We start from the raw sequence: 13,562 nt of genomic DNA on the forward strand, positions 1-13,562 counted from the left end.
TTTGGACTGCAGGAGGAAAGCAGAGCATCTTGAGGAAACTCGCACAGACACGGGGAGAATGTGCAAACTAAACACTAACAGTCACCCAAGGCTGCAATTAAACTTGGGTCCCTGGTGCTGTGAGGCAGCAGTGCTAACCACTGAGCTGTAATGATGTTTAAAGTAATGTTAGGTAGAACTACCTAAATGAAATAATGTAAAATGATGTCGCTTTAACTGTGTTTTCAATATCACCTGGAAATTCAACAAAGAATATTCTCTCACTTAAACTCTACAATATCCAGAATACTTTACCTTTCCAGCACATCCTGGTACTTTTCTAACACGTCCCTTTCCATCATTCAGGGATGGATATGCATATATAATTGCACACATATATGGATTGATAGTGTGTTTGGGTAAGCAAACATTCTCCACAGGACAGCACCTAAGCTTCCATCATTACATCAGCTTTAAATGAGCAGACCAGTATCTCCATACAGATGTCATAGTTGACATACCAGAAGCTGAAAAGAGGCAATTTTTTTTTTGTTTTTTGAATAGTGAAGAATTATACCGTGCATGCTACTACAAATTTTGCTATTATCTCTGGGTTGCTGTCAGACATGCCATAAATCAGCTTTCACGGTAAATTTACCCTGAAACGAAATAGCATAGGTGTCAGATTACACAAGGACCGTAATGCAAAATGAGCTGTAAATGCAATGTGTCTGTTTTTGCATTTGCGGTGAAGATCAGTTTTGTGATATAATAAGATTCATTTAAACATGACTCTGAGATCAGTAAGGAAGAAGATACTCGTGTAGAATAAGTATGTGAAATGAGAAGTGTTACATACCACACTAGACAGTGATATATTCAGTCGGTCCAGATGTAAATAAAGGGATCCATACATAAGGAATTGAAAAACCTATCAAGTGACAACAGCAAGCATCCTCAGGAATGATGCAGGTGCAGACACCCACAACCCGAGATCCCTCAGACTGGTATCTCAATGTACTCGTGGCATTATTGGCTTAAAGCACAAGTAAATTTCACAAGTCATTGATGTGAATAGGATTAGCATACTGAAAGCTGTAACAATTAGAAATATAGCTAGTTACCAGTTCACTGATATATTAATATAAAAACATAGAAGATAGGAATGGGGAAGGCCATTTGGCCCTTTAAGTCTGCTCCGCCATTCATCACAATCACGTCTGATCGTCCAACTCAATAGCCTCATCCTGCTTTCTCCCCATAATGTTTAATCCCATTCACCCCAAGTGTTATATCTAGCCACCTCTTGAATACATTCAATATTTTGCAATCAACTACTTCCTGTGATAATGAATTCCACAGACTCACCACCCTTTGGGTAAAGAAATGTGTCCTCATCTTTGTCCGAAATGGTCTAACCTGAATCCTCACACTGTGACCCCCTGTTTCTGGACACACCCACCATCAGGAACATCCTCCCTCCATCTATCCTGTCTAGTCCTGTTAGAATTTTAGAAGTCACACAAGGAAAGTGCTCAAGTCAACCTCTTTGTTTATCCCAAATGACAAGGATTGATAGTTTTGCAGTTCAATATTCTGAAGTATGCCTGCAACAAAACCGTAGAGAATACAGTAGGGAAAATTCACCAATCTACCAAAAACACTGAGGCCAGGATTTTTTTTGTATTTGTGAACTGGGATAATACAGTAGTTGGATTGGTGTCAAAACTGGAATCCCATCTACTCCTTTAAAATAATCTTTAATCGTCAATTGAGCTTGTACACAAACAAACTGATCTGAATATTAGAGATAATGGGAACTGCAGATGCTGGAGATTCCAAGATAATAAAATGTGAGGCTGGACGAACACAGCAGGCCAAGCAGCATCTCAGGAGCACAAAAGCTTTTGTGCTCCTGAGATGCTGCTTGGCCTGCTGTGTTCGTCCAGCCTCACATTTTATGATCTGAATATTAAGCTGCTTATGCCACAATGCAGTTGTATGTGTGAAGTCAGCTTCACTATTTGAAGTGAGAAAGGGGGAAGGGGGAGGAAGTGCACTCCCCAAGACAATACCATCTTTGTGCATCCCCACCTGGCCTGCAACATTTGCCGTCCCTACTCCACCCCACCCCTTTTGCTCCACGCTTCCCCTAAAATCCAGGATTTAGCGAACTCTGGAATTATGAATCTCTTTAACGTGTGACCGGCGACAGTTCCAGCAGTGGCCATTACTGAATTCTGCTGCAGCTGGGACACCGACAACTGCTGACTAATCAGGTTGGCCAGTAGATATTGAAGGCAGGTCTTTCTCACTCGGAGGGGGTGAAAGTCTCACTCTTTCTGCTCATTAAGGCTGCTCATAGCACATCATTATATTCGGCAACATTTTTTAAAAAAATAATTGGCTCCTACTATTCCAACCTCATAATATTCAGGTCTGTCTTTTCAAGTGTTAAATCCTAAAGCTTCCTCCTAACTCTGTCCCATCACCCCAATATTTAGCAGAATCTGAGCAAATGGTCATAATCTCCTGTTTTTCCATCACTGTATGAGTATCTATTTCCGTGTCTCCCTGAGCAAAGCAAAAATTCGATGCATACACTTTTTTTTTCTTTATTCATTCACCGGATGAGGGTGTCGCTGGCTACTCAGCATTTATTGCTTGTCCCTAATTGTCCAGAAGGCAATTAAGAGTCAACCACATTGCTGTGGGTCTGGAGTCACATGTAGGCCAGACCAGGTAAGGATGGCAGTTTCCTTCACTAAAGGACATTAGTGAACCAGATGGGTTTTTCCTGGTAATCGACAATGGATTCACAGTCATCATTAGATTGCTAATTCCAGCTATTTATTGAATTCAAATTCCACCATCTGCCATGGCAGGATTTGAACCCGGGTCCCCAGAACATTAAGTGGGTCCCTAGAATAACAGTCCAGTGATAATATCACTACGTCATTGCCTCCCCTTCTACTCATTTACCCATGTTACATGTTTTAGTCCTTCCTAAATATCAAAAGTGGAAGACATTTTTCTTTCTCTGCAGCAAGTACTTGCTTTGAAAAGGGAGCTGCCACACCATCCGTGGTGTGTGTGAAAGCAATATTAATAATGCAGGAGCTATTGTTCTCGTTACAGTTTTCACTGGCCCACTGGATTAGAAAATGTAAGCAGAACATTTCTTTGTGAATGATCATTGACCTAAAATAATAGCACCAATTCTCTCCACAAAATGTTGCCTGAAATGCTGAATATTTCCAGTATTTTTTTCTTTCTTTGTATTTAACATTCCTCTTTGCCTCCTATAACTTTATGAAGGCACATAAGGAGAGCTGCATGCTTTCTCAAATAACGTATACAGCAAACAATGAACAGTGCTCCCCACTGCCTGTGCATTTTCTCCCCCACAGCTGATCAGAAAATATTAGCCAAAGAAAGTCAGTGGGTTCAGCGGCCAAACTAATGGTAAATGTGTAGCTGATTTGTGCATTTTTAAAAACACCTTTCAAAACCTCAAGACACTCCAAAGAATTACTTTGAAACCCTGTCCTTGTTGTAATGTATAAAACACAGTAACTAAACGCAGCAAGGTCTCACAATCATCAATGAGATAATGAACAGATCACAGGGATACTTCAAGATCTATTGCATCTACGAGAGACAGTAGACAGAACTTTAGTTTAATGTCTCACCCAAAAATAAACACTTTCAAAAGTCTAGCTTCCCTCAGCAGTCTATCCAAGTTTCAACATGGATTATGTGCTCAAATCTCTGAAGCGAAGCATGAAGCTACAATCTGTGAATTCAGAGACAATATTAGTCTTTCTTGCAGTTTGAATCAAGTCTATACATAAGTACAAGTTTGTTTTATTATCACTGAATTACTAATTTTACTTAATTCCATCTGGTACAGAGTCTGACAAAAAAAATTCTCAGTCAAGTCCTTTGCCTGGAATTTAGAAATATTTTTCAGTTCTTTCAGTTACATTTTTAAGAAATTCCCTAACACAATTCACAGGCTCCCAGGTACCAGTTCCTAAGAACATAAGAAATGGGAGAAGTTGGTGGTCATCTGGCCCTTCGAGCCTGCTCCACCATTTAATAAGATCATGACTGATCAGCTCCACTTATCTGCCTGCTAACCATAACTCTTAATTCCTTTATAGTTCAAAAATATATCTTTGCCTTAAAAACATTCAACAAGGTAGCCTCAACTGCTTCACTGGGCAGAGAATTCCACAGGCACACAACCCTTTGATTGAAGAAGTTACTCCTCAACTCAGTCCTATATCTGTTTCCCCCTTATTTGAGGCTAAGCCCCTGGTTCTAGTTTCATCTATCAGTGGAAACAACCTCCCTGCTTCAATCTTATGTATTTCCTTCATAATTTTACATGTTTCTATAAGACACACCTCCCCCCAACTATTCTTCTAAATTCCAACAAATATAGTCCCAGTCTACTCAATTTCTCCTCATAAACCAACGTAATGTGTTAAATAACAATAGTAATCACCAATAAAATAATCAGTTTGCTGTGATTTTTGTTTCTCAATTTATTGGTAAACAGTCCTACTCCCAATAACTTTGACAACAGAGATTGAGCCTTAACAAAACTTACAAAATGTTACAATTGCTAACAAATTCCAGAATCAACTAGTGAGCCTCCTCTGCACCTTGTCCAGTGCCAATACATCCTTTTCATTTCCTTCCAATAGTTCCTTATCATTTCACATATGATTGCGTACATTCTCCTACGTGTATGCAAACCAACAAATGCTCGGGTTTCTCACTGCTCACTGATTAGAACAACTTTAATCAGTTTATGAACTATTCCAACTAACGGCTGATGAAGGTGAGATTGGCTTCCAAGAATCAGAGTTTATTTTCTGTTTACTCAGCTTCGTCATTTTTTCAACACAGCACAGCCTGAAGACCTGCACAGGATCAGGTATCCCTGATATCTGCAGAATTACATAATCCACTATACGATGTGCAGACACTCAAATTTAAACGTGTACTTGGTGAATGATTAGGGGAATTTTTTTTTTAAGCACAGGGGATTTCTGTTGAAAATTACCTGCAACTCTTTTAGTTAGTCTTGAAATCTGTTGGTATTTGTGACATTTTAAGTTTGATTAAGGCTAAATATCTGTTATCAAAATTTTTAGAAGTAGAACTGTTCACATATAAATTAAGAAACATAAACCATAGAAAATTGACTATTAATTGATGATTACTATTGTTAGTTAACACTTTAAGCTGGTTGGTTGGTGAGTATTACCGCTTAGGGATAGGGAATATGAAAAAAAATCACAAATAACAAGTCAGTAGATTTTTTCTTATTATTTTTGCATAAGGTAATATTTAGAACATATAAACAAGGAACCTGCTCCGCCCTACAGTACGGTCATGGCTGATCTGATTGTAACCGCAAACCGGCATTTCAACATAGCACTGATAAACTTCTGCAGCTTGCTTAACAAGAATCTATCCACCTCTGCCTGAAAAACATTCAAAGATTCTGCTTCCATTATCTTTTCAGGAAGGGTTTCTAAAATTCATGATTCTCTAAGAGAAAAAAAATTGCCCATTTTAAATGCAGGACTCGTTATGTTTAAATTGTGACCCGTACTACTCTTATCTGAAGCTGAGTGTGTAAGTCAGTAGATTCTGATCAAACCTAATAGTTTAGAGCTGTTACTTCAGTGTAAGGAGTTTGATTTTCAAGTTGCCTAATTTCACCTTATTGCATAAGAACATGTTTAGTATAGCCTACTCTCTAGCTGGCTAAGGAACATGCTATTCTAAGAAACAATCCTGAAAATATTGTATGAACTCCACATCTAAGCTATCTATGCCTACCATAAATCTCCCATAATTATTGCTGTACCTTTCTGATAAGCTTCTATTATTTCTGCCCAGCTGTTTCACCCTACATTCTTGTTATTGTTAGGGGTCCTGTGCACCACTCAGGTCTCCACCATTTCCCACCTCTATCCATACTGTCTCCACATCCTTGTTTCCTGTACTTAAATCACCTTTCTCTTTAATGTTAATAGCACAATTAACTAACAAAGCTACTCCTTCAACTTTTCCTAACTTCCTGGCCTTTCTAAATGTTCCGTGCCCCTCAAGAGTCATGTTCCATTATATGTCATCATGCAATTGACTGTCTGTAATATTTGTAACCTTTGCTGGTAGTAGTAAGGACTATCAGTAGTATAGAAACATTTTACTGGTATTGGCAATCCTTACAAGGAGTAAATTTTTTTAGAGTAAGTATGATTGGCAGTATAGATTTCAAGACTGAAATTATTTGGCAATTTCTGAGTTAGTCTTTATGATCAAGAATACCACTACATCTTATACTGGGGAGTGCCTGATCATGATGCTTGACTGGGGTTTTCTCGTACAGACTCTCCCTTCCAACTGTTAACAACAGTGGTAAATCAAACATGGATGGAAACCAAGCGTGACAATCAGAAGTTGAAAGTTATTTTGGTTAATTCGCTAATATAGGGTTGTACACTGTGATCAATCTTGTCATACTATTGGAAACCACGTTCCGAGAGGAACTTTATTATATGACAAGTTACAAAAGTACATGTCCACAGATCCTTGATGGTAGCAGAAAAGGTAGAGGAGAGGGTCAGAAAAGCAAATCAGATGCATCCCTTGGTTGGCTGGGGCAAAGAATATATGAGTAGGGAGGACTAATTAGGCCATAAGTAGAAATTTGCCTTCAGTTTTGGATATTGCATTATCAACCTGGTGTGATTAAACTAAGAGAACGCAAAGGATATTTGCAATAATATTGCCAGAAATGGAGAATTGTACCTGTGTAAAAAACCTAGATCGATTGCATTGATTGCTTTGGAGTATAGAAGGCCAAGTGGAAACGTATTTGAGATGTACAAAATTATGACATGCATAGATGGAGTGGATAGGAGCATCCATTTCAGTTAGGAGTCGAGTCATAATCAGGTTGTCATTTTTCACCCAGAGGGTGATGGGTCTGAAATTCTGTCTGAACAGGGTGGCAGAGATGGATATCCTTAAAGCATTTTTAAAAAAAACTTGAATGTACACTCGAGATCCTGTAACCTACAAGACTACAGACCTACTGCTGGAAGGTGTTATTAATTTGGATAACTAACTCTCAGTCAGCACAGAATTGAAGGGCTAAACAGTCACCTGTGCTATAAATGTTTTATGTTGCTGTTTTATACTGATTAAGTTAAATGTGCCTGATTATAACTGCTGCTCTTTGTGTTCAGTCACAGAGAAATGAAATGTGTCAATGGCTCTTTCCTGTATAATCTCATTGACCTTTGAATAGTCCACTTACTGAAAGATTTAGTAAGCATACATATGGGGATGAGTGAAAGACAATATTCAGTTCATATGCCAAAAGATATGCATTGTTCCATATGATGAGTTTTGCTTTTATATCAATAAATAGCGTATACTAGCTCTGTAAAGTTAAGAACACTTATTGGAGCACATTTATGCCAATTAACCCAAGAAAACAGATTCAAAATTTATAGAAATAGCTGAGCTGACTATTTCAGGAGAATTTATTTAAGAATGTAAATAAACAGTGAGAATCCATAAAGTAACATGAAATGTTTCTGCTTGTGATGGACATTTGGTGCATCATGTCTGTGCGAGCCTTCTGTCAAACCTACATAATTACTTCCAATTCCCTATATTTTCTCCATAATAAGAATGTCAATATGTTTTGTCGTTACGAGAGAACATGGTGTGAAGCTGGACGAACACAGCAGGCCAAGTAGCAAAGGAGCGAGAAAGTTGACGTTTTGGGTCGAGACTGTTCTTCAGAAATGGGGAACGGGAAGGGGATTCTGAAATAAATTGGGAGAGAGGGGGAGGCAGATGGAAGTTGGATAAAGGAGAAGATAAGGTGAGAGGAGGCAGACAGGTCAAAGAGGCGGAACTGGAGCCAGTGAAGGTGAATGTAGGTAGGGAATTAGGGAAGGGATAGGTCAGTCCAGGGAGGACGGACAGATGAAGGAGGTGGGATGAGGTTAGTGGCTAGGAGATCGGGGTGGGGCTTGAGGTTGGAGGAATGGTTAGGGAGGTGGGGACTAGCTGGGCTGGTTTTGGGATGCAACCAGGGGAGGGGAGATTTTGAAGCTTAAGTCCATATTGATGATACCCTTTGGCTGCAGGGTTCCCAAGCGAAATGAGATTCTGTTCCTGCATCTTTCAGGTGACGTCATTGTGGCAATGCAGGAGGCCCAGGATGGACATGTCATCCGAGGAACGGGGTAGGGGAGTTGCAATGGTTCGTGACTGGGAGGTGTAGTTGTTTGTTGCAGACTGACATGTTTTTCATTATAATAAAATGTGAGGCTGGATGAACACAGCAGGCCAAGCAGCATCTCAGGAGCACAAAAGCTGACGTTTCGGGCCTAGACCCTTCATCAGAGAGGGGGATGGGGGGAGGGAACTGGAATAAATAGGGAGAGAGGGGGAGGCGGACCGAAGATGGAGAGTAAAGAAGATAGGTGGAGAGGGTGTAGGTGGGGAGGTAGGGAGGGGATAGGTCAGTCCAGGGAAGACGGACAGGTCAAGGAGGTGGGATGAGGTTAGTAGGTAGCTGGGGGTGCGGCTTGGGGTGGGAGGAAGGGATGGGTGAGAGGAAGAACCGGTTAGGGAGGCAGAGACAGGTTGGACTGGTTTTGGGATGCAGTGGGTAGAGGGGAAGAGCTGGGCTGGTTGTGTGGTGCAGTGGGGGGAGGGGATGAACTGGGCTGGTTGAGGGATGCAGTGGGGGAAGGGGAGATTTTGAAACTGGTGAAGTCCACATTGATACCATATGGCTGCAGGGTTCCCAGGCGGAATATGAGTTGCTGTTCCTGCTTGAAAACCGCTTTGCAGAACACCTCCGCTCAGTTCGCAACAAACAACTGCACCTCCCAGTCGCAAACCATTTCCACTCCCCCTCCCATTCTCTTGATGACATGTCCATCATGGGCCTCCTGCACTGCCACAATGATGCCACCCGAAGGTTGCAGGAACAGCAACTCATATTCCGCCTGGGAACCCTGCAGCCATATGGTATCAATGTGGACTTCACCAGTTTCAAAATCTCCCCTTCCCCCACTGCATCCCTCAACCAGCCCAGTTCATCCCCTCCCCCCACTGCACCACACAACCAGCCCAGCTCTTCCCCTCTACCCACTGCATCCCAAAACCAGTCCAACCTGTCTCTGCCTCCCTAACCGGTTCTTCCTCTCACCCATCCCTTCCTCCCACCCCAAGCCGCACCCCCAGCTACCTACTAACCTCATCCCACCTCCTTGACCTGTCCGTCTTCCCTGGACTGACCTATCCCCTCCCTACCTCCCCACCTACACCCTCTCCACCTATCTTCTTTACTCTCCATCTTCGGTCCGCCTCCCCCTCTCTCCCTATTTATTCCAGTTCCCTCCCCCCATCCCCCTCTCTGATGAAGGGTCTAGGCCCGAAACGTCAGCTTTTGTGCTCCTGAGATGCTGCTTGGCCTGCTGTGTTCATCCAGCCTCACATTTTATTATCTTGGAATCTCCAGCATCTGCAGTTCCCATTATCTCTGATGTTTTTCATTAGGCTTGTTTTGATTGAGAAAGAACTATAATATGGCACATAGCTCTGAAAACTGCATTGCAGAAGTTCATGTCAAAAATTGCAGACAACAGAAGCTTCTTCAGAGAAACTCAGGCTTTTTACACAGATAGGGGTGTCATTGAGTATACGTCAGGGAGTAGTCTATATCAGAGGATGGTTTCAGGTGGAGGGGGACAATAATTGTGAAACATCATGTTGTTAAATGTAAATGACTGAGGGTTCTCATCTCCTTTTGGCAAACCATTTGAAACGTGGGCAGCTGTAAAACATCAGGCAAGGGATGTATTTGGAAAAGAACAATAAACCAAAATGCACTGTTTTACTTAAAGTGAGAATGAAGCAAAAGGTAGAAGGAAAGGAACCTTGGGAGCTTGGAGAAAGCCATCATCACAATTCCTCCTCAAATCCACATATTGTTCAATTCCAAGTGGTAGATAAATGCACGCTATTCAGTATTTGCTGATTCGGGTCTTTCAGATGCCCAATTTTTCAGAAATAAATGAAGTGAAACATATTACTATCTTTTGTTGTATTAATTTACAAAAGGGGCTAAAGAATGGATTATCCAACAGCTGGTGAGTTGGCCCAGGAACAATGATTAGCAATTGTAACTACCTATTGCTACTGTTACTATCCTAGTTTATATCAGGATAATTGACATTCCCAATTATTCCAGTTCTTACATCTTCATATTACAGGCCTTATAATCGCTTCTTTATTCCCTCATGATTGGTGTACAAATAGTATACACCTAGGAGCTCTACTGTTACTTAATTCTCACTAAGAGTTCTCATTCTTAGTTAATATCTAACCCTTCAGCAACATATTTTGTCTCCAATGGTGTAATGGCTTTCTTGGCCAATGCTATCAACTCTTTTTTTTTTAAACCATCCTCCTCGTTCCTGAACGTTATAGGCACAATATTAAGTTCCGAATCCTCCCCATACTTTTACTTGGACTCATATCTACTTAGCTTACCAAATATATCTACTGTAAACACAGCTTTACATTTCCTCCCTATCTGTTTCCTCAGATTCTCAAACTGCCTTTCTTGATTGAGAGTGCCCTTTGTGGTTCCTCACTAATTTTTCATCTAGCTCCCTGACCCATCCTCTCAAATTAATTTTAACTCTCACCTTCTGCATTATAAGCTTTAGCATGCTCACTGATCTCAGCATTGATGAGGTGCAACCTATGAACTCTCAACAGCTTTCTCCTGCCCAAATTTGGTCCCAATGCCACAGAGATCTGAAACCCTCCATCCTGTTTGATTCTATCCAACTTTTTTATAAATGTACTTGTGCTTGGTACTGGGAGCAAGCCTAGCCTTTTAACTTATTCCTGCAAATCTGACTGCAGACTTCAAATGCTTTCAATGGCATTGATGGGCACATGGACCTCAATTTATGATTGTACCCCTTCTCTTGCCTCCAAATGTGCACCCACCGAGTGCTGTCGTTCATCTTGGCATTGACAAGGCAACATGTTATATGGGCCTCGAATGGGGGTTGTGGAATTGTAGGCGCTGTTGTCTTCATATTTAACAACGTCGGCTGATGTACATGATGTGATGTTACAGAATGGACCTTGACACAGAATGATTCATTGATTTTTACTAAAGATAAACATCAAAAAATATTTCAGACCATCTAAAAGAAATTTAATCTGCTTCTCCAGTGCAATATACCAGATTGCGAATCACACAAAGAAAGCTTTAATATCTGCTTTGTCTTACAGCAGATTCAAATTTATGATTGAGTAACAGCTTACATAGAATATCAAGAAAACAAAATTTGTTGCAAGCCACAATTCAATTATTTTATGCTCATAATTAGCTCTTTCCTAGTATTATTAAAAAAAGGTTCAAATCCATATTAAAAAAATGTTTCCCAGAAGAGTTGTATGTATTTTGGAGAAGGGCCAGAGATGCATTTAGGAGCTGTGCATTATGTACATCAGAAGACAGGAGTACAATATGTTATCTAAAGGTGCCCTTCAGTGTAATTGATATCATTGTTGTGCTGTGAAGTTGGAAATGATGAAGAGTGCTGCAAATCTTGTTTTCCTTGTGGGAACACTACACATTTTAAAAAGAGTTATGGTTGTTGGAAGTCAGCAATCTCAGCTCTCAACATCTCTCTGAGAGTACCTTGGGGTAGCGTCTTCAGTCTAAGTCCAAACATTTTCAGTTGCTTCAGTGACATTGTTCAATTATAAGGTGAGCAGTCAGATATTCATGGAAGATTGCATGATGTTCAGCACCTTTTGCAGATCCCCAGATAAAGTAGTTCATGTCCAAATGTAAAAAATACCTAGACAATATCCCGGCTTGGGCTTCCAAATGCCAAGTAAAATTCATATCACACAAGTGTGTCAGGTAATGACCATATTCAACAAAAGAGAATCTAACCATCAACATTTGACAATCATTGCACTACTATTATTAAAATTTCATTGTCAACATCCTGGGATTATCTATGGAGGAGAAATTGAACTTGACTAACCCTACAATTACTGCAGCTAAAAGAACAGCTCAGAAACTAGGAGTTCGGCAGGGATTAACTCACTTCCTAACTCCTCAAATTCTTCCCACCATCTACAAGGCACTGGTACTGGGTCAAAATCCAAGAATTCCCTCCTTAATAGCACTGGAGTATATCCATATCAAATGGACTGTAGCAGACCAAGGAGACAGATCACCACCATCTTCTCAAGTGCAGCCAGGGATGGGCAATAAACACTGGTCCTGCCAATGAAGTCTCAATCCCCTGAATTAATCTAAAAATGTAAACAGATCATTTACTAAACATCCCTTTATTTCCAATTCGTCCTCTCCTCTACCACACGCTCATTAAAATCTTGTCCTCAACGCATCATTGGGTCATTGTTACACAGTTTTGCCCATCCCCGTTATAGGTAAATAACTGTCTAGCAATGCAATGTGAGTTACATAGAACAGTACAGCACAGTATAGACCCTTCGGCCCACGATGTTTTGTCAAACTATTATCCTACTCTAAGGTCAACTACTATCATCCATGTGCCTATCCAGAGTCACCTAAACGTCCCTAAAGTATTTGACTCCACTATCACTGCTAGCAGCGCATTCCACACGCCCACCACTCTGTGTGAAGAACCTACCTCTGACATCTCCCCATACCTTCCTCCAATCACCTTAAAATTATGCCCCTCGTAATATTAATTTCCACCCTGGGAAAAAGTAACATCCTTTGAGACTGTGATATGGGAAAATTATCGTTACTTGACCTTCTTTGTCTGACCAGTCTTTAACATGGTGATCATACTTTGGCCAAATGCCTCTTTAGTGTTTTGCAGTTGAATGTGACTGTACTTACCTGGTTCTTTTATCTAGCTAATCATAGCCTCAGTATCACTTACATTGACTTTGTCACTGTCCATGCACAATCAACCTCTGGTGTCACCTTAAGAATCTATCCTTAGCTCCTTCTTATTTCTTATATACATGCTGTCTCTCAGCAATATCATTGAAAGCACAGAACTAGTTTATACAAATACAATAATGGCATCCAGCTCTTTCTCATTACCAATGCTTTCACTCCTTCATTAACACTAAATTATCAGAAAGTTTATCTGATATCCAGTCCTGGATGGGCAGAAATTTTCTCAAGCTGAATGTCAGGAAGACTACAGTGATTGACTTCAATCCTAGCTCCAAACTCTGAATCACTGAACCTATTCTCCTTCCTGGCAACTGTCTGAGAATAAACTAGAATGCAACCTCAGTGTTATAGCTGATCCAGAGATGTGGTTGCAATCACTATGACCACCACCTCCTACTCATGTAACATCCCCACACTTTGACTCCAGTTGCTGAAATCCTCACTCCTGTTTTTATTATTGCTAGAGTACACTATTCCCACATACATCCTTCCATAGCGTTGAGGAATTCCAGAACTCTACAACCCCTGT

The 13,562-nt window shown here is 40.6% G+C and overlaps 1 protein-coding gene across 3 annotated transcripts in view; it reads right to left on the reverse strand.

The window, feature by feature from the left end:
• dse (dermatan sulfate epimerase) overlaps positions 1–13,562 on the reverse strand; it is an 88,415-nt gene that overhangs the window by 29,084 nt on the left and 45,769 nt on the right. The gene's annotated exons all lie outside the window — the stretch shown is intronic.

The sequence above is a fragment of the Stegostoma tigrinum genome, chromosome 4, assembly GCF_030684315.1.
Source record: "Stegostoma tigrinum isolate sSteTig4 chromosome 4, sSteTig4.hap1, whole genome shotgun sequence".
In the NCBI taxonomy this organism is placed as follows: domain Eukaryota; kingdom Metazoa; phylum Chordata; class Chondrichthyes; order Orectolobiformes; family Stegostomatidae; genus Stegostoma; species Stegostoma tigrinum.